The sequence below is a fragment of the Triturus cristatus genome, chromosome 4_2 (genome assembly GCF_964204655.1).
Source record: "Triturus cristatus chromosome 4_2, aTriCri1.1, whole genome shotgun sequence".
Lineage (NCBI taxonomy): Eukaryota > Metazoa > Chordata > Amphibia > Caudata > Salamandridae > Triturus > Triturus cristatus.
In genome coordinates, this window is record NC_140586.1 from 179,579,512 (window position 1) to 179,604,737 (window position 25,226).

The window sequence follows — 25,226 nt, forward strand, 5'->3', positions numbered from 1 at the left end:
AGAAATACTTGAGGATAGCGCCCTTTCACACGCAAGGGAAGCACTAGAGCGAGCTGAGAAAACACTAGCTGACTTCAACACAATAACCTTGAATAGGAAGCTAGGAAAACTGTCAAAAGACATAAGCAATTACGATAAGAAACTAACCTACCCATACTTGGCTGACGATTACTATCAGCAGGACAGCCAAGGCTTCTTTTCTAATAGGAGCAGGCAGGGTCCGAGGAGAATTAACACCTTTTCCATCTCCTCGGTAGGGAGCGGCACTGATTCTGACTCTGAGAGACCATCCACCAGGGTAAACAGGGTCCACATTTTTTAGGGGAAGGTTATCGGCAGTCCAACAGGGGTGGAGGCACAGAGCAGAAGTGGGAACGGGCAAGGGGACGGAACAAGGGCAGGAACACACAGCAGACCAATTCATGAGTCCACTTTTACCAACCAAAAACACATGGAGAAATCTCAACATGCAAACATACAGATGGTGAGAAAACACACGCTAGCCTCTGATAGTGCCCCCCCACTAACTGCTACCGCTACCCAATGTGATCAAGACACGCTCCCATTGACATACACCACATTGGCCCACTTCGAATGGAGGCCAGCCAGTGACTCACTCACATCAGAGCATCGATATTGTAAGAGCTAACTTTAATACAACTAAGGCGTTCATGGAGCTAGAGGAATGCGTGACAGGTCAAACACAAATATTGCCCCCAGATTACCTACAACACTGCATGACTACAACTGAGCCTAACATAGAGCTAGGGGCATGTGCGATAGCTCAAACACAAAGATTACCACCAGAAGACCTACAACAGGGCACGACCACCGCTGAGACATGGTTGTTGGATTTGATGGCTGTCAATCATCCACAACATGTTAGTCTTCCCGTGGCAAACAACATGGACCTGATAATTAATCTCTCTGACTATACAATGTCGTCAGCAGAAAGGGATGTCCTTTCCAGTGGGCTGTTATTTGCTCCTACGGCAGTACCAGACTTGTTCAATGTCAAGCATGAGCTACAAAGGTTCTTCAGAAAAATCTGACTGAAGTATTATTTCAGCAAAAATACCTACAGCCCCGCATCAGCAGCCACACCATTCAGACTCCCGTCGACTTTTACACCAGGCTCATATCTGATAAGCGAGAAGATACTCGCCTACGAAAAGATTGTTCTGCAAGAAACTATGGAGCTAATGGAGGAAAAGAGGTACATAAAGCATAACATCAGCAAGCAGGAAAGACTAGCACTATCCACATTAGGAACCAATGATGCCATTGTCATCAAGGCTGCAGATAAAGGCAGTGCAATAGTATTACAGAATACCACTGACTACGTGGAAGAAATAGAACAACAATTGGAAGCCACAGACAGCTACTGTCCCATTTCCAAGGATCCAACTGCCAAGATAAAATCAATGATAGAGAAGCTAACAAGTGATGAATTGGCAAAGGGATTCCTGAGTCAACCGGAGAGTGACTTTCTGAATAAAAAAGAAGCCAGGATTCCTACAATATACACTTTGCCTAAGATACATAAGCGTTTGGAGAAACCACCCGGCAGACCCATCGTTTCTGGGTACGGATCGATCTTAGAACCACTCAATCAATTTATCAATCATGTCTTGCAACCGTGGATACTAGAAACCAAATCATTTGTACGTGATACGATGTACATCATCCAACTGCTGGAAGGTCAACCATACGATATCCAAACCCAACTACTTTTCACACTCGATGTGTCTTCCCTCTATACCTCCATCCCCCAGGGCAAGGAACTAGACGTCGTCAGGGCTACATTGGACAAATGGATAAGGCCAAATTGGATACCTATTGACTTTGTGATTGCTCTTTTGGAAATCGAGATGAAGCGCAAATACTTCATTTTCAGGAATCTATTCTATTACAAGTGCAAGGGCGTTGAGATGAGAGCCACCTATGCGCCCAGCCTGGCTAACATCTTGATGGATGCGTACAAAGAGGAGCATCTATACAGCCATGATAATCCATATATAAACCAAATTGCGGTTTGGAAACGCTACATAGACTACGTCATAATGATATGGTCGGGTACAGAAATTATCTCAAGCAATTCCGTGACTGCCTCAATACAAGAACAGGTGACATTCAGTTCACTATGACCAGTGACACTGAAGCCATCGATTTCTTTGACCTCACATTCAAAGTGGAGGACGGTTTCCAGCTCTGTGATCTCAACTGCAAACCAACTGAAAGGAATACACTCTCAAGTACAAAGCACATCACCCGCGCAGTCTGAGAGATAATTTACCCTATGGTCAGTACCTCAGACTGAGAAGGAACTGTACTCGGAGAACAGACTTCTTTAAGGAAACAGAAACCCTTGCCACTCGCCTGAAAGAGAGAGGATATCCTACAGGACTGTTGAAACGTGCATGCAAACTTGCCTGGTATGTCTCACGTGACCAATTACTACAAGTAAAAGAGAAACCGGAAAAGACTGAAAATATTGTGTGGGTGACAACATTCAACAACAAAAGCACCGTCATAAAAAAGATCATGAAAAAATATTAAAACCTTGTTGCAAGCGAACTCCACACTACCGAGGATCCACTTTTTGCTTTTAAGAGGGGCAGAAGTATAAAAGACAATGTAGTCAAAGCGTATCTTGAACACCCCAAACCACTGAACTTGAGAAGCCAATTATGTCTGCACCAATAATTGGTCACCGCAAATGTGGTCACTGCAAAGCCTGCCCACTGACGGTCAAGGGATCCACCTTCACACACAACAACAAAACACACAAGCTACTGAATTTCACAAATTGCAATAGCACTAACCTGATATATGCCATTTGCTGTCCCTGTGATCTACATTACGTGGGTCCGACCACCCAGAAAGTAAAGGCTAAAATACTACAACATATGAGCCGCATAAGATGCAAGGTGCATGGTGCTCCATTAGTTGATCATTTTGTGTCCCACAATCATCAGCCAGAAAGTATGAAATGGTGGGTGGTCGAGAAAGTCTGTCCTGCTCCAAGAGGTGGACCTATTTCAGTGGCCCTCAACAGAAAAGAATGTAGGTGGAACCATTCCCTCAATACTGTTATAGGGGGACTGAATGAGTTTGAAGAGACCTCAAATGAAATGGACCAACTGTAACATCATCATATCTGCAGTTTGCATGTGGACCATTTGAAATGCATGTAGTCACATCTTGGGGCTGTACCACCACTACCTTGCAATTAGCTCAAACTGCTGAAAGACAACCAATAGATCATGTGGTGCCCCATTCTTGGTTCAGCTTCTGACCTACATGCACTGAAATTGATCATGTAATTATGTCCTTTCACAACTGTGTGGTGCCCCTATGCTGGTCCCAGCATAGGAACTACAAGCTAGAATGTACATAGATAATGTGTTAACGCACAACTAACTCCCCATGCCACCACGCCATAGAAATACATGGATTGTGGTATACCAATTGAAGTATGTGTGGAACTTTATTAATTAACTAGCATGCTGCCACATGCAAGTGTGTTTACGTAAAACTATGCTACCACACCATGGTAATATATGTACCATTGTGCACCAGTTGAAACATATGTGGAACCGTACCAATCAACTATCACACCATGAATATAAATGAAACGTTATATACTGTTTGTAATGTACTTGAAAACCACATCCAATGTTAAACCAGCTGTGTTCTTTTAATTGATTGTACATGTTATGTTATACACTATGTTTGAACGCATCGCTAAAGCATGATGTATTCTTAGGGAGCAGATACCCACCTTTAAGTATGCCCGTATGATTCATCTTCATGCCATGACACTACTAAATCAGCAAGATATATTTTGCCCTCGGAGTTATGGAATCCTCACCAATTGGATGAGGCTTAAGTACGCATGAGCATTACTACACATGATTACTACACGTAATGGCCTGACTAGATCTAAGGGACATTATTTACAAGAATCATTGCCGTACAAGGCTGATGAGCATTGGTTGCCAGGCAACGACACGTGCTGGCATCCAGCTGCTGCACGCAACACTTCACAGCTAGACGTGCACGCTGACGCCCCTCGGCGCTTTGGCAGCCATATCTTATGCCTGTCAAGCACACTGAGGCTGACCGGCGTAATGCAGCTGCCTGGCAGGAGTCACAACTGCCTTCACGCTTGAATCCCGGACTTTGGCCCATAAATAACTCTACAGGTGAGCGGACAGAGGATATCTTTAGAAATGCGCACAAACCTTTAATTAAGGAGCGCAAGTAACCGGCGCATTCGTTTTGGTTTTTTCACAGAAGTGAACATGTATTGTTTGCCTCACTTCGGAACCCTGATTCCCTGGCACACATTTCATATGGGTGAGTTCTATGGCACGTGCCCTTGTCCAACCTGGAGTTGTCCAATTAAATCTCTTTCCATTGATTTCTCCTTTAATTTAACGGGATGGGTACTCTCTTCAAATTAAGGAGCGCGAGTAACCGGCACCTTCGGTTTTAATTTCCGCAGAAGTGAATGCATATTCATTACCTCACTTCGGAATCCTGAATAGCGGACGATTATCACCACTTCCCTGGGTACATCACTCATATGGGTGAGTTCTATGCCTACCTGGGGATGCTCAATTAAAACTCCAACCCTTCTCTCCTTGTATTGCCTCTTTAAAGTAACATGTTGGTTAACAGAACTCTAACCGGAGCTTTTTTATCAACCCTAGAAATTAACATGATGGGGCCTCTAACAACACTGACTTGAGCTTAACCAGGATTCACTCTGGTTACCGTTAGGTGAGTTGTTACCACTTTGCTCTCACCACAATGATATTTCTTTGTGGTTGTTAGAACACACCGTAAATTTAAATTCATCATCCTTAACGCGCATTCTATCTAACTCCGCAGGTTGTCATCCCTCTCCCCCACCACAGTCCTGATGAAGACCTGCTTTGACTATACATTATCGCATATATAGGGTTGAAACGTCGACAATACCTCCTAGTCCAGTTCAAGGCCTTGCTTGCAAAAATATTGAAATTGAATAGAGCAGCAGGGTCATTGTGTTCCTTTTTACCCTGGCCTCTTCCCTACTTCTACATATTTTAAATACCCTGTACGCATTCGACTGTGTCACTGAGCACAATATGTCACTTGATCACAACTCACTTTATTCTTCACCTTGTTGACAGCCTTGTATACAGAAAATTCTTTATGTGTGGGTATATATAAATGATGCAATGTATATAAAACATCTCACTACCCGGTAAACCTGATTTCTTAGTGGTTTTTGTGTTTCTACGGTGTGTTCCTTGAAAACGCTTGAACATTAAACTTGTGCAGAGAATAACTTGTTTTAATTGAATTGTATTTATAAGAAATAGTTGGTTACACCTGTCAGAACCACTGTACTTTTTGCATTATGATACCCAGGTTCTGAGGGACAAAAGGTCACCCCATTGTTTACTGAGGATGCTACAAACGTTACAGACGTTTCAGTGAGATCAGGTGCTGCTTGGCCTGTATTTATGAGCATGGGTAATCCAGATAGATTCTGTGAGGGAGACAGCAGTGGTTGTGGCGGAATTTGTGATAAGGCATTGATGTCGCTACTGGGAGACACACTTTCGATTGAGCCTGGGGACTCTCTAGCTACTGGTAGGGCGCTCTCCAGCACCTCTGCCCCAGGCGCTAACCGAGATTTAACTTTGTAATAGAGAGGGTATATTTTAAGTACCTTAGGCTTCCCAGCTTCTGTATCACTTGTGGGAGCAATCGTGTCAAGTCCCTCTGATATTTGTGGAGTTGTAGACCCACCCCGGCAGAACCAGCGAGGATGGGACTACAGCTCATACCTGAATTGGCAGAGAAACCCCCTTGACAGTCTTTTTTAGGGAGCTCTGTAGCAGCCTTCTCCGAAATTTCTGTAGGTAATACCAGGTCCTTCCATGAAGACGCAGTGCTTTTTAACCCTCTGAACCAAAACTGGGGAATCAAGATGGGTTGCAGCAGTACCTTTGGAGAAGTTTAACATATTGAGAGTTCCTCTCCTCTTCACCCCTTTTTCCCTTCACTCTTTCAATTCTTTCTTGTCTCTACTCCGCCTCCCCTCAGTGATCTCCACTGGAATTTATGTGCTGCTTTGCTATGCTGTGCTTGCCGGGTTATAGAAGTAAAGCAAAAATAATGTTTTGCAAATTGTTGTGCATTGAGCCCCCCCGCGACCCTCTACCGGTAGTATGAAAGCCCAATGTCATAGGCAAATGCACTTAGCCCCTGGAGAGGAACCTGGTGGCCCATGAAAGCACAGAAAATATCCCCACACGGTCTAAGTCTTAAAGGTAGTACAGCCAATTCCAGAATTCTTCAGCATTCCCCTTGGCATAAGTCTGTGGCTCTAAGGGGTGCAGGAAAATAGTAGATCCTTGAATAGCTGCTGCCTGAGAGATCCCAGTCACAGAGAAAGAATGGAGCAGCACATCCGGCGGAAACGAGGAACCAGAAAGCTCACGCAGACTATATTCCCCCTACACACTGCAATCCAACATGTTCGCCCTCCTTTGGTCTGTGTTTGAAAAGCCCCACAAACACCCCATCAGGTTACAGCTCCAGGCAGCAGCACACCTGCAACAATGCTCTCACGAGCTCTGACTCCGTCTTGAGAAATCAGCCGCGGCCATTACCAGCCACGCAAACATCGTCCTGGTGCAGAAGGGGGGAGTGGCCTATGGTGCCTTCAGCTGGCAGCCCTTATCCGCGATGCCAGGCTCGGTATGTGGAGTGAATACTGCTAAGACCTGCCAGATCGCTCCTTCTATGCTGAGCAGACTGAGTTTCATGACAGATGTGTGTGGGAGGGCGCCTTAAAACCAGCTTTTATGCTGCTGGTAAGTTAACAGGACTTCAATGTCTTTATATGGAATGTATTCATTTGGTGGTTCAACTACAATGTATGGGTGGAACAATTTAGTTACTGGATCTGCAGGTGGGAACTGAACCCAAGAATAGAACACCTCTGATCCGAACACCTTGTGTGCCATAATCACGAAGGTAACACAGCCACCTGTTAAGGGTATGCCGTGTTCTAACAATTTCGTAGTCACTGCATGTCTGCAGTTTTCTGTAATGTTAAGAGCATTAGTCAATTCGTCTTCCCCTGAGCTACTTGCAGGCTCAGTCATTTTCAGAAGAGAAGAGTAAGTTTAAGAGGTAGGGTTTTGCACAATGTGGGGAACTGTTTATCCTTACAAGCTTGCTAAACCTTCAGCCAATACACAGAGTATATCTGCTCAGCTGAGGGGGAACTCCCTTCCCACTTCAGACTTCTCTGAAATGTGTGAGTAGAGCTTTCTGAGAAAGCATGACTGAGCTACTCAGATTTTTACTGTCAATATGAGAACCAAACCAACGTTTGCAGCGTTATGTACTGTAGTTCCCAGGAGTCCCACAAGACCTGTTAGTTTTGGATGACCTAAACTGAGGGCTTGGTGTCCCAAACGCTTCCGGACAACCCCACAGGATATGTCAGACATTAGACCAGCTAGCTCTACAGTGCCACTACCACCCTGTATTCTACAGAGGTGTAGGTAGTCTCTGGCAACCACTGAACATGACAATCCTGATTCCTCAGGGATCGTGGAAAACTGTACAGTATGTTTCTCACAGACATTCTTGCTTGTTTACTCTCAGAAAACACAAAGGATGGCGATTAGGACGTTTCAATAAGAATGAATTGGTCCAGCTACAGCCTTGTGCAAAACATATGTGCTGCGACAATCAGGAAACAGAAGCATACAAAAGAGATTGCTAGTACCTCTATAGTGAATAGTAGATACATTTGCTGATAAGACGAACATAAGCAGTTCAGATAATAACAGGAGCATTTGCATATTCCTGAAATGTGTGCCCTAAGTAATTTGCCAAAATGTACCTAGCCTAAGTATGTGGGTGTAGCATGTATATGCGTATGTGTATATGTGTGCAGCCAAGAAACCCCTATGGAAGAATCCTCCCCCTAACCTGATGGTTGGGAATGAAGGACCCCGTCTCTACGGTGGGGAAGACAACCTGCAAGGGATGTCACACTGCTGTGTGTCGGAGATTCGGCATGCAGGACCCCCGTCTCAGGTTGTAAGAAATTGTCCTCTAATTTGTAGGGGGGAGTGAGGGTCTTTTATACTAAAGTGGTCACTCCAGGGATTTATTTCTAGAGTCAAAAGGTTTTTAAAGCAAGCATGGATGTTTTGAAAACAATCATAAATGTTTTGAAAACAACCACTGATGCTTTTCTAAACAAGTGTGATCATGCACAGCTGGCTGTTGGCCAAGGATGAAAAAAAGTGGTGACCCTGATACAGAATAAATCTGACCAGCCTGGGGACATGTTTATGTACATCAGGTACAGGGTTTATGATAGAATATTTAGACCCTGGTGTTGAGGAGACAGCAGCAAGCTACTAGTTAAAAGGTCACATATTTAGAACCGTTATTGTCGTGTGGATGGGACACTGTATGTAAAAGTGGGGTATACTTCGATGAGACTATCCAAAAAGACATGACATATGATATGAATGCCTATCATGAAATTGTAAGTCAATTTCCTTCATTATTTCAAGAGTTAGGTAAACTCAAAATGGTGAAAGTGAAGTTACATATATTTGAGGACATTCGTTCAGTGGCACTGAGACACCACAAATTGCTTTTCACTTGTAAGAGGCTTTTGAAAAAGATCTTAATTCATTGATTAAACATGACATCATTGAACACTCCACTTGCCCAATGCAATTGATTTCTCCCATTGTAGTACGGCCTAAAAGAGACAGTGAAGGAGCTGCGAGCATATGATTTGACATGCGTCAGGCCAACAAGTTGATTGATTGAGAGAGACACCCAGTTCCACACATTGCTGATATGATACTCAACTGAATGAAGTGAAGTTCTTCTCTCTACTGCACTTAAATAAAGGCTATCACCAATTTGAGCTTTTTAATGCATATTGGTCTGTTTTGCTATAAGCAATTGAGTTTTGGTATATCCTCTGCTGTAGAAGTTTTCCAAGACGCCATTCGACGTATCATACAGCCTGTAGTAAATGCATTTAACTATATCGATGGCACATTCGTTTCTGGAGCCACTCAGAAAGAACATGAAAGAGATCTCATCCAATTATGTTGCTTGCTGAATGATGCAGGTTTAACTCCAAAAGTTGACATATGTGAATTTTACAAGAAAAGCATGACATTCTTTGGACATGTATTTTCCGATTGGGGTATAAAACCTGATCCAGCTAAGGTGCAAACGTTGCTTCCTGCCAGTCCCCCAAAATACATTTCTATGGTAAGATAATTTCTTGGAATGGCCATTTACTGTTCTAGATATATACAAGACTTTGTCATGGTCAGTGCACCTTTATGAGAACTGACGAGAAAGGATGTATCTTTTCATTGGTCACATGAATGTGAGAATAGCTTTAAAAATAAATCAAACAAGCTATTGAGAATGTCTCTGAAATAGCTTATTATTTTCCCAAACTGCATACAGAGGTTGTTGTTGACACCAGCCCTGTTGGGATAGGTGCAATCCTGGCACAGCATAACGAACAGTGTGTATTCTTAAACGGAAAATTAATTCACAGTACTGACTTATCATCAAGCACTGTTGACAATATTTGGCAATCCCAAAGGCAAAATACCTCCTCTAAATGAAAGTTGGGGTTTGAGGTTACAAGAATATAACAATACAATTCTTCATCTTCCAGGGAAAGATCAGAATCCTGTTGGTTATTTTTCATGAGTACTATTGCAGTGTCCTCGTTCCCCATCCAAGACAACGGAGGCCTACATAAACTTTATGAAATCAAGCATACCTGATGCTATGTCTTTAGAACAAATTGTCACTGCCTGAGCCAAGAAAGAGACCTGTTAAAGTTATTGCTCATTACTTGTGGAACCAGCACTCTAGAACTCTTACTAATGACAGTGAGTACGTGCAATTCAGAAGATGAGATGATAGTGAAAATTATCCTCTATGTTTAACATTAGCAGGCTACCTCTTTCAACCCACGAACTGGAGAGACAATGACAATAACTTAACATCAACCAAACCCACAGTTAGCAACAACCGTAGAGCGTTGAAATGACCCTAAATAGTGGGAAAAGACGAGGTTATGACAAGGGTTTATAACACCTTTTCAGATGTCATCTCTCCGTTCATCGATCTGACTATTGCAGATATCCCTATCGTACAGATCCACCACACAATGGTAGACACATTAAAACCTATCTTGAGTAGTATCCCCAGGGAGAAGAGGAAACAGATGCTAATAATTCAGCTAATCAGTAGTACAATAATGCATGTTGCAAAGCTAAGAGTGAGCTCATTATGGCAGCCAAATCAAATGATGCCAAGATACTTAGAGATAAAAGGTCCAAGTACAAAAGATTAGTAGTGCAAGCCAAGAAAAACTGGGACCATAGAGTCTGGACAGAATTGATTACTGCAGCCAAAACCAAGGATCACGCAGGCTTCTGGCGATTGATAGTCAAAGGCAACAAATTGGGAAGAAGTAATAAGCATCTTTTCTTAGACTCAGGTACCTAGGTTAACCGTTTTTCTAAACTGTATTCAGGGACTATAACTGATACAATAAATAACCAACTAGGTCATATAACAATTCCTGCTACAACCTCCCCGTTTTTTAATTTAGAAGACACCTTAGCAGCAATCGACGCAGTAAAGTCCGGGAAAGCCCCAGGCCCAGACAAAAATACTAGGCGACCTGTTGAGGCATGATAAAGCTTTTTGGGGGCCATATATCAATCGCCTTTCTAATGCAGTGGCAACGGGCGCCCCCACTGCCGGAGTCATGGAAAGGGGCTGAAATTATTACAATTTTTTAAAAAGGTGATCGCCAAGACCCTGCAAGTTACGGGCCTATAGGTTTAATCAATACTTTACAAAAAGATTTATGCTAAGCAGATTTTAACAAAATTAAATGACTACAATTGCAGCAGAACTACGGCTTGGCAGACACAGAGACTTACAGATACATGCAAATACGACATGCACTCACGGCACTGATCCTGCAGGGCACGCAACTACCAGAATCATCACCCCTCGAGGACAGGCTACTTACCGATCACATGACGAAAAAAGCCATCTCATTAACTTACAAGAAAATAGTAAACAATCAACCGGACCCGGTAACAATCCTGAAAACTAGATGGGAGACTGACCTGGGTGAACTAGACGAGGCTGACTGGGAGGCAGCTATGGCATCCCCCAGGGAGGTAGCTATCCCTGCTAGATTTAAATTAGTACAACTGAAGGTTCTACACCGTACATATTATACCAGGACACTACTGTACAAAGTACATGAGAGGTATTTGACCTGTTTTAATTACATTTTGGCAGTCCACTCGGCACCCCTTTACATTGTCCTGCTCCCTGCTGACGAGAGGCAACTACCTCGAAACACGTGTCCAGGGATGGCTAAATGCAACACATACTTTTTTCTTTTTACACATCGTGGCATAGGCGTACCCGCCGTCGCCACTACATTCACCACAGTCCTTTGGGGCAACTTGCTGGTGTGACGAGCAGTGTGCGACCAACTTGTGTTCAAACTACTGTACAAATTACACAGGACAGATACACCACTTTGTATCCGACAATGTGCGGCACAAGGCACATTCTCGCACACACTCTGGCAATGCACAGAAATTGCCACATATTGGAAAGCAATCATGCGCACAATCTCGCAGGTCACAGGTATAACGGTGGCGCCGGAGCCGAAGAGATGTATACTCAACATCTGGGAACCGACAGATCTCAATCATGCGGCACAAACCTGGGTAGCGCTTGATATGGCTTTAGCGAAAAGAAATATAGCACAACTATGGGGAGCCAGACAAACCCCCACATTAAGTGGATGATGTCGAGGTATGGACGAATTAATGGTAACTGAAAAATCAGTGTACATACATAGAAGATGCCCCAAAAAATGGACACGGGTCTGGGGGAAATGGAATGAATATCGTGGAAACATTTGTGATCCCCCACTGGAAGAATCAATATCAGAAGACTCCGACTAGCTGAGGTGTAAATAGGAGATATTAATATATCACGTGTTAATGTGAGCAAAGAGGTGGTTGAGCAAAAACCTGACATGTTTTCGAACAAGTCCTTGCTGTTCATGGTATGGCTACAATTTGTAGATGTGATATATGTAACCACGAAACCGTATGGTATGGCAGATATTTTTGTAATTGAAAATTTTAATAAAAATATTTAAAAACAAAAAACAAAATTAAATGACTGGATTGAGGAGAACCATATTTTATCACAATACCAGGCTGGGTTTAGAGCTAGAACTAGTACAATTGACCAGGTCTTTAGATTACTGTTCACGAGTTGGAAGTATACGATTTAAAAAAAAAAAAGGCCACTTGTACATAGCTTTTATAGATCTGAAGGCTGCCTTCGACCTCATCCCCAGAGATTTGCTCCGGAGTTCCCTAAAAACACCAAGGTGTACAAGAGGAACTTCCTGTGCAAATATTAAGACTGCATGATGATAACTATGCAAAAGTCAGATGGGATTGGAAGGGAGAGCTTACTGAGGAAATTCCCGTAAGAAGTGGTGCAAGACAGGGTTGTGTTCTGGCACCTACCCTATTTTCATTGTATGTAAATGATGCACCAACATATCTTTTGGGGTGTACACACAATTCACCGAAGTTAGGTGGGGTGCCAGTACCAGCTCTTTTATTTGCAGATGACACTATTTTAGTATCTCAAACCCCAAAGGGACTGCAATGTCTATTAGATTCCTTCAGCGTTTATTGTGATTTTGAGGGCCTAGAAATACATTTTAGGAAACCAAATACATGGCAGTTAATCCACATAAATCGTTCAAGAAGAACATAACTGTTGAAAAATAGAAGCTAGAATATGTGTCAAGCTTTAATTACCTAGGGATTACACTCTACACTAAAATGACCAGGTACCCACATCTGCAAGAAAGCAAAACTACTTTGCTCTAAAATTCTTTACCAATATTAATAAAACATGCGAACAGTATTACTAAGGCAGTGTCCCCTGCACTTGAAGTGTATAAATACAGGGCACAATCCGCATCCCTTTATGGTCGGCAATTATGGGGCCCTACATGTAGGAATACTTTTGCCGGGGTAAAAATATGTTTTTTAGGAAGTTGCTACGTCTCCCTGTGCGCACACCTGGTATTCCTATTTTGATGGATTTGAACATAAAACGCATTGACCGCCAGGCTACACTGAGATCATTGTTGTTCTGGGTCCGATTGGGGACCATAACAGAATTAGCAAGTTATAAAGAAGGGCTAGAAAAGATTTTAAGATTTGACCAAGGTACTAGCCTTCAGTGGGCCAAGCATGTGCACTATGGTTTTGTAAACTTGGGTCGAAGCATTTCTGAGAAGCACCTACCCTATTGACATCAGCTTCCCAAAAAACTTTGAAAACTGCTTTTTGGGTGCATATACAAAGCAGTGTTTCCAACAGCCCAGATATTGGTAGATTAACGTCTCAGTTACTTCTTATGAAACCAACCCCAGTTTTTTAGCAATATCTGGATGAAATGCAGCCCCAGTTGGCGAAATCTTTGAACATGAAATTTTGCTATGTTGTTTTGCGAATCAATTCAAACACAGTGAAATGGGGTCGAAGTACAGGCTTGAATAATGACGATTGCTGTGTACTATGTCAATTCAATGTACAAGAAAATGATTTACACTTATTATTCTTTTGCTCAGCATATGTCACGCCAAGGACAAAATGGATCAAGCCCATCTGTCTGAATTTGGGAACTAGGTCTTGTTTTGAGACGAAAAGAATACTAAAAACTGACACTTGCCAGAAAATTGTTTTTAGTGTTAGAAGATATTTGTTCGCTGTGGGTATTCTAAGAGAAAAAAAAGGTTTGAAATTTTAATGTTCTGAATTTTATGTATTATCTTAATTTCTAATATGCACCTTCCTGCACCTGCACTTAGAACTGTCTAGAGATCAGGCAGAACGTATTGCTGTGTAGGCTACATGCTGCTCAAGGTTGCTATAAGCACTTTTAAGCACTTGCACTTTTGTCGCTGTTCAGATTCTATGAGAAAAAGCTTTATCCATTTATATGTACTTTTCTAGTATTTTCATCTTTCTAACCCAACCTGGATTTTATATTCTCTTCAATGTTTTTATTGCATTGGACTGTATGTTCAAGGTCACTTATAAGCACTTTTAAAGCACTGGCAAGTTTGTCGCTGTTTAGATTCTATGAGAGGAAGCTCTATTCATTTATATGTACCCTTCTAGTACTTGCATCTTCCCAACCAACCTGGATTTTATATTCTCTTCAATGATTTAATTATATTGGTCTGCAAGCTTAGCATTTTTATCATATTTTATTTGACGTATCGATCGCCGTTTTTTTTTTCTTTTTTCCAAATGTAAATATTTTAGTAACTGCATTTGTCCAAGGCAGCACCAATGGAATGTTCTGTATTTTTAACTGTGTTTTACTAATTAACATGTATGAATTGTTATTATGCATCTTCTATAGTTTTTTCAAACCGAAATAAAGACTAATGAATGAATGAAATTCAGAAATATCCAAGACGAACTTTCAGTGGCTCAAGAAGGGTTCATTCTGCATCGTACGAGAATTGTTTTTCTAGAGAGTCTACGACAACAAGTGCTGACTTCGCCCATGAGGGACATCGAGGAATAGTTGCCACTAAGAGAGCTCTCCTTGACCAAGTCTGGTTTCCCTACCTCGACGAAAGGGTCAAAGAAGAATTAAAGACTTCAACAGGCTTTGAACATGTCAGACTTCTCACATTATGCTTGGGAGTGAATTACTTTTGACTTCTTTGGCCCCCTTCGAAAATGGCCATCATGTTTTAGTCATTGTTGATGAATACTCCTGTTTTCCGTTAATACTACACATGAAAAGTTTATCAAAATATTAGATGGCATCTTTGATACAAGGGGTGTACCTGCAATCTTGAAATCTGACAATGGCCCACCCATCAATAGTTGAGAATTCAAAAACTTTCTAAATTACCTCAATATAAAGCATTACATAAACACTCATTTTTGACCCTAGGCGAATGGTTTGGTGGAATGGTTTCTGAGTACCATAAACAAAGCTATTGAGCATACTGTATTGGAGAAGCTCGACCTCAAAGCTGTTTTGAACGTACTCTTTGAGCTTACCATTTGACCCCTCACTCAACAAAAGGAGACATTTCTGCAAACTCTCATGTTTCGAAGAGCTATGATGACCAAGCTGCCTCCATGGACCCACCTCAGATCCAAGAATGAGGAAAATATTCTTACTATGAACTTTGGTCACAAAAAGAAGATGAAATATATGCTGACAGCAGAAAAGGAAGATGGCGGTTGATGCTACCGCAGTGAGCACACACCCATGACCACTCCGGCCTCAGCGGCTCACTCACCATTCAAGAGACACGAAGCAGGCAGAGACCCATTCTAGTTGTTGGGGATGTGTTGTATTGATAACAGAGCCTCCTGGAATTTGGGCTTTCCGCTTTTTGTTTCCTCAATGCAGCGTCTGCTCTGCAGGACTCTACGTCGCTGTGTGCTGCTGGCACGAGCGGTTCTGTGTCAGAGTCATTTGCTGTCTTCCTGGCAGCATCGAAAGTCAGTCAGTTAGTCAAACTCTTTATTTCGGTAAAATTCCAGAAAAGAAGCAGAGATTCAAAATAGACTTCATACATGGCAATTCAACGACAAACAATGCATATGATTGATTTAGACAATACAGTTAAAAGGTGGCACTCCACTGAAAAGTTGTAACAGCAAGCGGTGGGGGATTTAGAAACGGCTGATCTCCTACAAATCGTGATTTTCATTGTGAGTTCTATTGGCAATGAAAAATGAATGTGCAAATTAGCAAAGTCCCGAATCTAAAATGCAAATGTATTGGATAATAAAAATTACATTCACGGCCAACACACAATTGGGTTAAAATTCATTTTAAAAGCACCAATCATCACAGTAAGAACAGTTGGGAAAGCAATTTGAATTAAAAAAGGAATGACTGTTTGGAATTTAAAATTAACGACCTTCGTGGCAGATGTGCTCGGTAAGACAGATAATCATGTCAGCAACTCTCATGAGTAGGCCATGAGGTTGGCTGTGCCCTCCTTCTGATCGCCCAAGAGTGGCCCAAGAATTTTGCAGTTCAGCACATGAGTAAAGGTCTTGCATCAGATCTCAGTATGTGCAGGGCCACTCTGGAGTCTCGGGTACCAAGTTGCCTGCAAACAGGGGACAGCCATTTGCTCCTGGGTTTTGCATATGCTGGAGAGGCAAAGAGGAAATGGCCAATGGATTCATGCAGACAGGGACAACAGGGGAAACGCTTTGGCTGTGCTCTATTCGCTGACCACGAGTTTGTAAATCCATTAATTGGCATGCTGCCGTACCTAAATTGGATATTAAGCTTCCTGTCAGCCGGTACTTTGATTATATCGAGGTAGCTTTGTAATGTGTGACTGATTTTGTAGTCACTGAATTCCTCGGTTAATCTGCCCTGTCTGCCAACTCTACATACATTTTGCTCAACCCATTCCCAGTAAAGTAGTTTTATCTGACTTCTAGTATGGGATGGTGGGCTGACAATATTATGACCTACAAGGCCTATGTTAGACATGCTCAGTCCAGCCTATTTTGTTTGTAGTATCTAAGGTACAGACCTCCTCAAAAGCAGCAGCATAGAACGATAGTTCCGGGGTGGTAACCATCTGCTGCCAAAACAGCAAAGACTCAAGAAGGGTACTAATGGGTTCGATACCCATGTTAAACAATAGTGGGGAAAGAGGAGTGCTCTGTGGCAGAGAAGCCATATTTTTGAGAAACTTGTTCTCCAAGGATGTCAGGTCACTTACTTTTGCCGTTCCCCACAGCTCTGCCCCGTAATTAGCACTGCTCACGGTCTTGCAACTATAAAGTTTCAGTGCAGGTGCAATTGGCGTAGTGTAGGAGAGACGATGTTCCTTGCGCAAGGCCCTCGTTACCTAGGAAAATTTGAGGTGGGCCTTATTGAGATGGTTCTTCCAGGCCACATCCTACAACAATTTAATTCCCAGGTAATCAAAGGAACCTACTCTCTTCAAGGGGGTGTTGTCTAAGAGCGGATTTTCCTTGAAGGACTTGTGGAGATTCAATAGCATAAGTTTGGTTTTATATGTATTTATTTCAAACCCCCTCACATCGCAAAAGAGCTTGAATTGGTTCAATAGTATTTGCAAGCCCATTGGAGTCTTCAAGACAAGGAGGGTGTCATCTGAGAATAGGAGAGAGTCGAATATTTGCTTTGCTAAAGAGGGGGCATCCGCTGGGAGGGCAGATAGGAGCTCAGCAACATGATTGATGTATAGTGAGAATAATGTTGGAGCCAAGACGCAACCCTGAGGAACCCCCAGCTGTACTTTAATGGGATCAGTGACCTAACCCTGGCTTCCCCATCTGACCCTGACAAAGTTCTCTTTGTGGAGCCTGATTAGAAGTGCAAGGATACCCGGTGGCATACCCATCTCCCGAGGCACCTGCCACAAGTTGTCCCTAGAAACAAGATCAAATGCCTATTTAAGATCTATAAATATGATTTATATGCTCCTTTTGCCCATCAAGACCACCTTCCGATACAGCATAAGGAGGCGAAAGACCTGGTCGATGGTGCTGGTCTTCCGTCGATAGCCCGCTTGGAGGGGAGAGAGAATGTCATTCTCTTCCATCCATTCTGAGATTTTAGCTAGGAGCGAATGGCAAAAGACCTTCTGAACACAATCTATCAGGCTAATCGGTCGCTAGTTGGAAGGAGTAGACCTCTTGTCCTTTTTAAAGATGGGGATCACTTCAGCCCCCTTCCATGATTCTGGGATTTTCCCTCCTCCCCGCGATGTCATTGGAGAGTGTTAATATATAGGTTGCCCAGTTCTCCCTATCAGATCCAACGAGGTCCCCTGGAATGCTATACGGGATGGGGGATTTGGCAGGTTCAATTGCATCCAGAGAGGCCAGTATTTCCTCTCTAGTGAATGAGAGATTGTATGGTAGTTGTAGTAAGTCAGGCACTGCTGGCTCCTTGTCGCAACTGATAATGATCGAGTACAGGGCTCCAAAGTGGTCTTCCCACACATTGGCTGGGATGTTATTAGCCATAGGTGGATATCTTTCGTGGTTACCCTTGCCCACGAGTACCCAGAACATCCTGACATCTGGGTTCAAAATGGACTTACCGAGTTCTTCCCACCTCCTTTCATCCCATTCCCTCTGGGCATTTAATCGGGCCTGTTTATATTGCCTCCTCAATTCCTGAATTGATGGGCTGTCCCTTTGCCTTAGGGCTAGGGATGGCCGTCTTCTTAGTGATCTACACTCCTTTGTGAACCATGAGGTCATTTTGGTGAGTTTGGCCAGGTTGGGCCTGGCCTTGTGTGGATGAGCAATGAAGTTTCTTGCCAAGTGGCTAAAAAACTTGGACGGAGAGCACTACAGCTTATTGGTGTGGTCGGACCGCTTAGCCAGGATAGCAACATCCCCAGGTGGTTCTAGAGATCACATTTTATGGTGCTGAGCTTGAGTTCGTCCGCCAGGACTGTGAACCATTTTAGCCGATGTTTATCATTTGAGGGGGTCAATTCCCTAACGTTAAGAAGAGGGGGCGCTATCCTTACCTTTTCGTCCCATGGGTGCTCAGTTGTCAAGCTCAGGAAGTTGTGGTCGCTTGCAGGTCTGGGTTATAGACATATTTACTACAAATGACCATAGAGTGAGGTCCACAAGTATATAGTCAATCCAGCTGGACCCATTTGGCCCAACAAAAGTAATTCCCACGCTTTTATCGGAAATAGTACTTCCATTTGTGGCCCATAACCTATGTGCCAGAGTGAGGGAGTTCAACTGCAGGGCTGATTGGGACCACTTTTTTAATGGAAAGACCTCCAGTGATGGAACCGACCACATAATATCCTCCACGTTGGCCTCTAGAATATCTTCCCAATCGAGGGGCTCAAAAGTTACATTATAATCGCCACCCACAATTTAAGGGTGGTCAGCCTGCTTTGTGTCCAATACTTGATCTAGTGCTTGCAGAGATGGTGATCTACCTGCTCTTGGACTCCTTGCGTAGACGTTAGAAATGTCTATGCACCTGCCCATTGGGCCTTTGAGTCTAACCCAAAGAATATCACAGTTGTTGGATTGAAGCTCCTCTGCGGCACAGTTTAATGCAATTTTGACCAGGATAAGACTGCAGCAAGTGAATGTGCCGAAAGGAGGGCGGGGAGGGTAGCGCTGCAACAGCTGCAACATGAATCTGTGAACCGGCTACCTCAGCATTGACAGCCGGAGGAGCTGATGGCTGCCAGCCCATCAAAGAGAAAACAACTAATTCTTGGGTCAGACAACCCATACTTACATTTCTCCAGTCTGGTAATTCAGCTGGGCTGCTACACACCTGTAGTTAAAACAGAGCTGATTGTACAATGGTGGATGTTCTTCTGAGTGCGGGTCAAAGTGCTAGTGGAACCCTAGGCGCAGAGTCATCTATTACATTGCTCGCCGCAGAGGGTCGGGACCAAGCACAAGGTAATCGTCATAACCAGATTGACACCATGATAAATAATAACTAACACAGGGTCTCATGGTAATGTCCCAGCATGTTCCCAGGGGAAGTCACCTCTCTCGGCAATGCCATGTAACACTTCCAATTGGGGGGCTGCATATCTTAGTCCAGGATCTGTCCTTGTGGGAAAAAGGCAAACACTTTGAACAGAGGGCCCATGTGGAACAGAACGAATCAAGCAGGCGAAAGGAAGCACAGAAGAACCAGGGAATACTGCCTTATGTACCTCCCTGCATATGGGCTGTCTGGATGAAGGAGTGGATCTAATGCAGATCCACTCTGGGGGTATTGAGGTGGCACAAGGCCACACAATGGCAACAGATAAGGATATGTATCAGGAAAAAGTGTTCAATTTATTAAGGAACATAATAATCACATGTTGGTGTGCTTTGGTGTTTATGATATAAAACAGATAAGGATATGTTGGCTCATACAAGATCACAACAATGGCTAATCAATGGGATATTTCTGGATATTCTGTGTCTTGGGGATAGTGCTAACAGGACAGGGGAAGCTCTGAGGAAAAAGTAAGCTGAGCTATTAAAGCTCACGGCTGCTATCTCAGTGACCATTTGAACATCACGGCTCTAATATGCTCCAAGGGAGGACCTACGGATAGCCCTCTACATCAGTGGGTCACTTCTAAGGTAGAGGTCAAGGCTCTGATCTCAGAGCTATCAAATAGAGGCCCTGCCCTACAATCCTACTCATCAGCTCCAGAAGAGGATACTCAGATGAGAATACTTTTTTGAGCCCAGAGACATTTAATGGCTCAGGCAGAGACTTGGACTCTCCCAGCAATTCATCTTCCTCGGTGACCCGAGATGCTACAGTTGATACTAATGCCCCGGACCAGACTCATCATGCCAGTGTATCAGGTGCAAAAGAGCCTTCACTATCTACAATCATTCAGTTACTGCAGATCCAATGGATAGAAGCACTGGATAATTATGCACAAGTTAAGGCAGACATTCAAGGTATGCATCAAGCTCTAATGGAAGTTAGTAGCAGGGTTGCCTCGCTGTCATCCGAGGTCGCTGAGCACCAACAACCAGTGGCAGGGACAGAAGAGATCGAATCAGCAATGGTTAAAACAGTTAAGGAGCAGAAGAGCTGTCTGGTCTCTGTCCAAAGAAACATAAAAGACTTGGAGAATAGACAACGTCGAAACAACTTAAGGCTCTTTAGCATTTTTGAGGAGAAAGATGGAAGAGACCCTTAGAGCTTTTGTGGTTAACCTGTTTCAGAAATTATTTCCAGGGCTATCATACTGGGACATGGACTTTCCGATTCAGCGGACCCATAGACTACCTACAGTTACAAAGCAAGTAGCCCAGGAAAAATATCAGCATCCTTGTCCTATCCTTATTTTTGTTGGTAATTTTTTGCTGAGTCAAGCTGTTTATCTTAAAGCCTGTCCTTCAGGACCTTTAACATCTTATTTTATGTCCATTTTTTTTGTGCAATCAGACCTATGCAAGGATACAATGGACAGACGCTGGACGATGCATCAGCTAATAGACCCATTAAAGGAAGTCGGGTCCAAGTGTTTCTTCAAGAACTCACATGACTCAAGATCATCAAGGATGGACGGCCACAAGTATTTCACTCTGAGGTGGAGGCTTCCTAAGCCCTGAGTCAGTGTCAACAGTGACTTTGTCCTCTTTGCCCACCGGGTATGTTTTCAGATAATGATCCTTGTCATTTAGCTTCTGCTGACGATGGACACTTGGAGGGAAAATATTTTGGACATTAATCTCTTAGTCGCCTATATGGCAGAATGCGCCGGACTGTTTAATAATTTGTACTGAGGTGGAAGATGGGGTAGGGGCGGTCATACAGTGTGCTGCTATGGGGCTGTGAAACCAGCTGACAGCAAAGGGGGTGGTTGATTCGTTTTCTAGGCATGGGGAGGTGGAGAGAGTTCGAACTCCCACCAGGTAGCACCACCACATCTCATGCAGGGTTGTGTTTGGGGTGGCCTTAAGAGTCGGAACGGGTGGAAACAGCATGTAGAATATAGCATAAATTTGGAGCAAGTGAAGTAAGGAAATCATTTTAATACTGAAGATAAGGAACTGTTAATTTTAGAATAACACAATGGTTAGCTTGAAATGTATGTGTTCTGATGTTGCTGGATGAAACCAAGTTACAAAGCAGTCTGTACTAAGAAAGGAGCTAATTGTCTATAAATCACACATATTGGGAATACCTGAAACCCATCTGGCATAAAAGGATAGTCAAGTCTTGAAACTAATAGGGTATGACTTCATTATTTGTTCATCACAAACAATCTCCATACGGGAACGGTCATAGATAGCAGGGGAAGGTGGGCTATAGCCTATATAGTAATCAACAGTCGGAAATATACTATCTGTGTGGTCTATGGCCCTAATCTCAATGTCCCGGCGGTCTTTGATTACTTATGTGTGTAACTGCTGGACAGGCCCGGAGATTTGTTTGCCATGGGGGATTTTAATCATGTAAGAGAGTACAATATCGACTCTACTAATTGCCAAGCAACTACTCAGATGACTAGAACCTGAGCTACAAATATGAAACTAATGAGGCTGCATGGGTTATTGGATGCATGGAGAACACATATTATTCCTTTCCCCATAGGTATTATTCGCAAATTGATATGATACTTGTGAAAAAACAGATGCTAGAGGGGGCTAAAATTGAGATATATCCTGAGGTCACAACCGACCATAATGCTACCATACTGACAATGCAGACTCTGCAAGAAGGGGAGGAAAGGTGGCACCGGTTTACGTTTCTTGCCACCTTCTCACGGATCTGGAATACCTGGAATATTTAAAAAGTTTATTGATAGAATTCATAGAAATTAATAAAGGCACCTCTATTGCTGCCATTGTCTGGGACTGCATGATGACATACATTAGGGGGGTGACACTTCAATTTATCCTTAAACAAAGCAAATGTAGGCAACTCGAATTGGTTCAATATTCGAAGGACTGTCTGAATTTAGAAGTGCAGCATGCGCAGGCAATTCTCTCCAGAGATTTTCAGGAACAGTCTATACACCTGAGGTTAAATTGTAGGCGGCAAATGCTCAATCAGTGGGTATCTGAGAAGGTGGCTTTCAGCTACCAGAAACAAAACGCATTTCAGTATGAGTCTAGTGAGAGTTGGCCACCTCTTTTCACACCAGATATCCGATAAAAGGGCCAGTTGTGCTCTAAAGCGTATTTTGGGGGACTGGTCAATCTGCACCTCTTCTTTTTCCAAAGGCTCAGGCAGTGGTCTAGATTGTTTGCAACCCTCTCACAGAGCATGGCTGGCTTCGGAATTTAGCACATATCATTTTGCCTTGACAAGAGCTTCAATAAATAGAAGCCTTCTTCAAGACCAATTTAAGGAAAGTCTTTCCTCCACCCTCCCGAAAGGGGAAGCTGAACACTCAATTGAGAAATCTATTTATTATAGATCAGGCTCGAGTATGGTGACTGGTTAACAGTGCAGGGAGGCATGGCAGATGATTTACTCTTGGCACCCTGTGCATATTTCTACCTGTGTCATTTTGTGTATCATCTTCAATTTTGGGATCCGAAATATCTGTGGCTTGTTACAGTCCTGCTGGAAGAGGTCATCAAATTCCAGTGGTGGCTCAAACTCACCAATCAGGGGAAATGGGTTCTCCTTTCTACTTCCCTGCCAATGACCGTTACAACAGATGGCAGCAGTGTCAGTTGGCAAGAGAATATCTGAACTTTTTTGGGGGTACCAGGGCCTTTCTTGCAAAGAGAATTGGGATTTGGGAGGAGGCCAATCTGATTTCTCTCTCTCTATCTCTTGCTCTCTATCTACCATCTATCTGTTGGAGAAGGAGTGGGCACGCAGGTCCTTTGAGCCACACATTTGCCCCTTGATCACAATGTCTCACCATCCTCTCCTTTTCCAGGAGATAGTTAAGAAATATGGGGAGACATTTCTACAATTCAATTCAATTCAATTTATTGCATAATTAATAAAAATTATTACAATCCACATTTAATATAAAAACAATTATAAAACTTGCGTACATAAATTACTAGATTTCTTTGCATCGCCTCAAAGTGCCCAGATTCCATGGTTCTGCTCACTTCTTCCATCTCAGTATGCTTGGAGGATGGATGCAATGTGCTTTTGACCTGGCCAGGGTTGTGCTGATTTCTTTCCCTCCACTGCCTCTGATAAGTAAGGTTCTTTCCAAGATCAAAGAGGAGAAGGCAGAAGTTCTATTACAGGTGTGGACCTGTTTCCTTTGTACTTGGTTTGTCCTCCTCAAGCAGGTATCATTCTGTCCTACTTGGATGTTCCCTCTGTCTCCTTCCCCTCTCATGTTCCCATTTCTTCCAGAGAAGACTCTCTTACTGCTTGTCCTTGTGGTTTTGGAGTTTAAGGCTAGAGAGTTTCAGTATTGCTACTGATATTGCTCTGGAAGTTTGGAACTACTCAATGGGAGCACAATGACACATTTGATAGGCACTGAAAGAACTTTTTAAGATGGTGTGCCAATATTCCCTTGCACCTACTCCATTGTGAAGGAAATTCTATAGGATTTGAGAGATAGTTTCCTTCTGGGCATAGCAGTTCATACACTTCACAGCCAATTGATTGCAATCAGGGCTATTAGGAGGAAATCCTTGGCCACTTTTTATTCTTTGAACTCCTGTCTGATAAAGAGTTTTTCCTTTTTGGAGACTGGTAGTTCATTCTTCTGTGACTTCATGGGACCTTCCTCTCATGCTCCACATGCTGACAGAGTCTACTTTTGAACCGTTTCACTCTATTTTGGTATTTTTGTTGACTTTGAAGATATTCTTTTAGTCTCTGTGACATCTGACAGAAGGTTGAGTTAGATTGGTGCTCTCATATGTCATGAACCTTTTATTTGTTTCTTCTCAGACAAGGTGGTCCTGCACCCTAACCCTGGTTTTATCAAAATATTGCTTATTCCTTTCATATTGCTCAATGTCTTGTTTGACTCTCTTTCTTTGCTTCTCCCTCTTCTGTTGAAGAGGAGCTTTTCCACACTCTTGACCTTCACAATGAATATTACCAATATGTAACTGGGTCATTTCTCAGTATTGTGGGATACATTTGGGAGGTCACTTCTAGTAATCTTGCAAGGTATGGTCATTATTGTGATTATATCTGATGTGGTCACTACAGCAACAATTACCAAAGCCATTAAAACCTCTGGACTAATTTCAGCGATCAGAAGTGGCGCTCCTTATACAAAGATAGGAAACCCCTGCCCCAGGCAGTTGCCAGATCATGTGTAGGACAAGTGGCAGCTTCACTTCAAAATGGGAAAAGGTGATGTACAGGCGGTGCAAGGGACTTTCTAAATAATCTTCAACGTTTCTTTCAAGTTGCCACCAGCAAGATGAAGAAATACAAGGCACTGAACAGAAAGGGTGACAATAAACTGTGCAATATTATATAGCCTGGCATAACTGCATGGGAGGGTCATTCAATCAAACCCCCGAGAATGCAGAACAGCAAACATGTGGCAGCTCTTTACATAAAAAACAGCA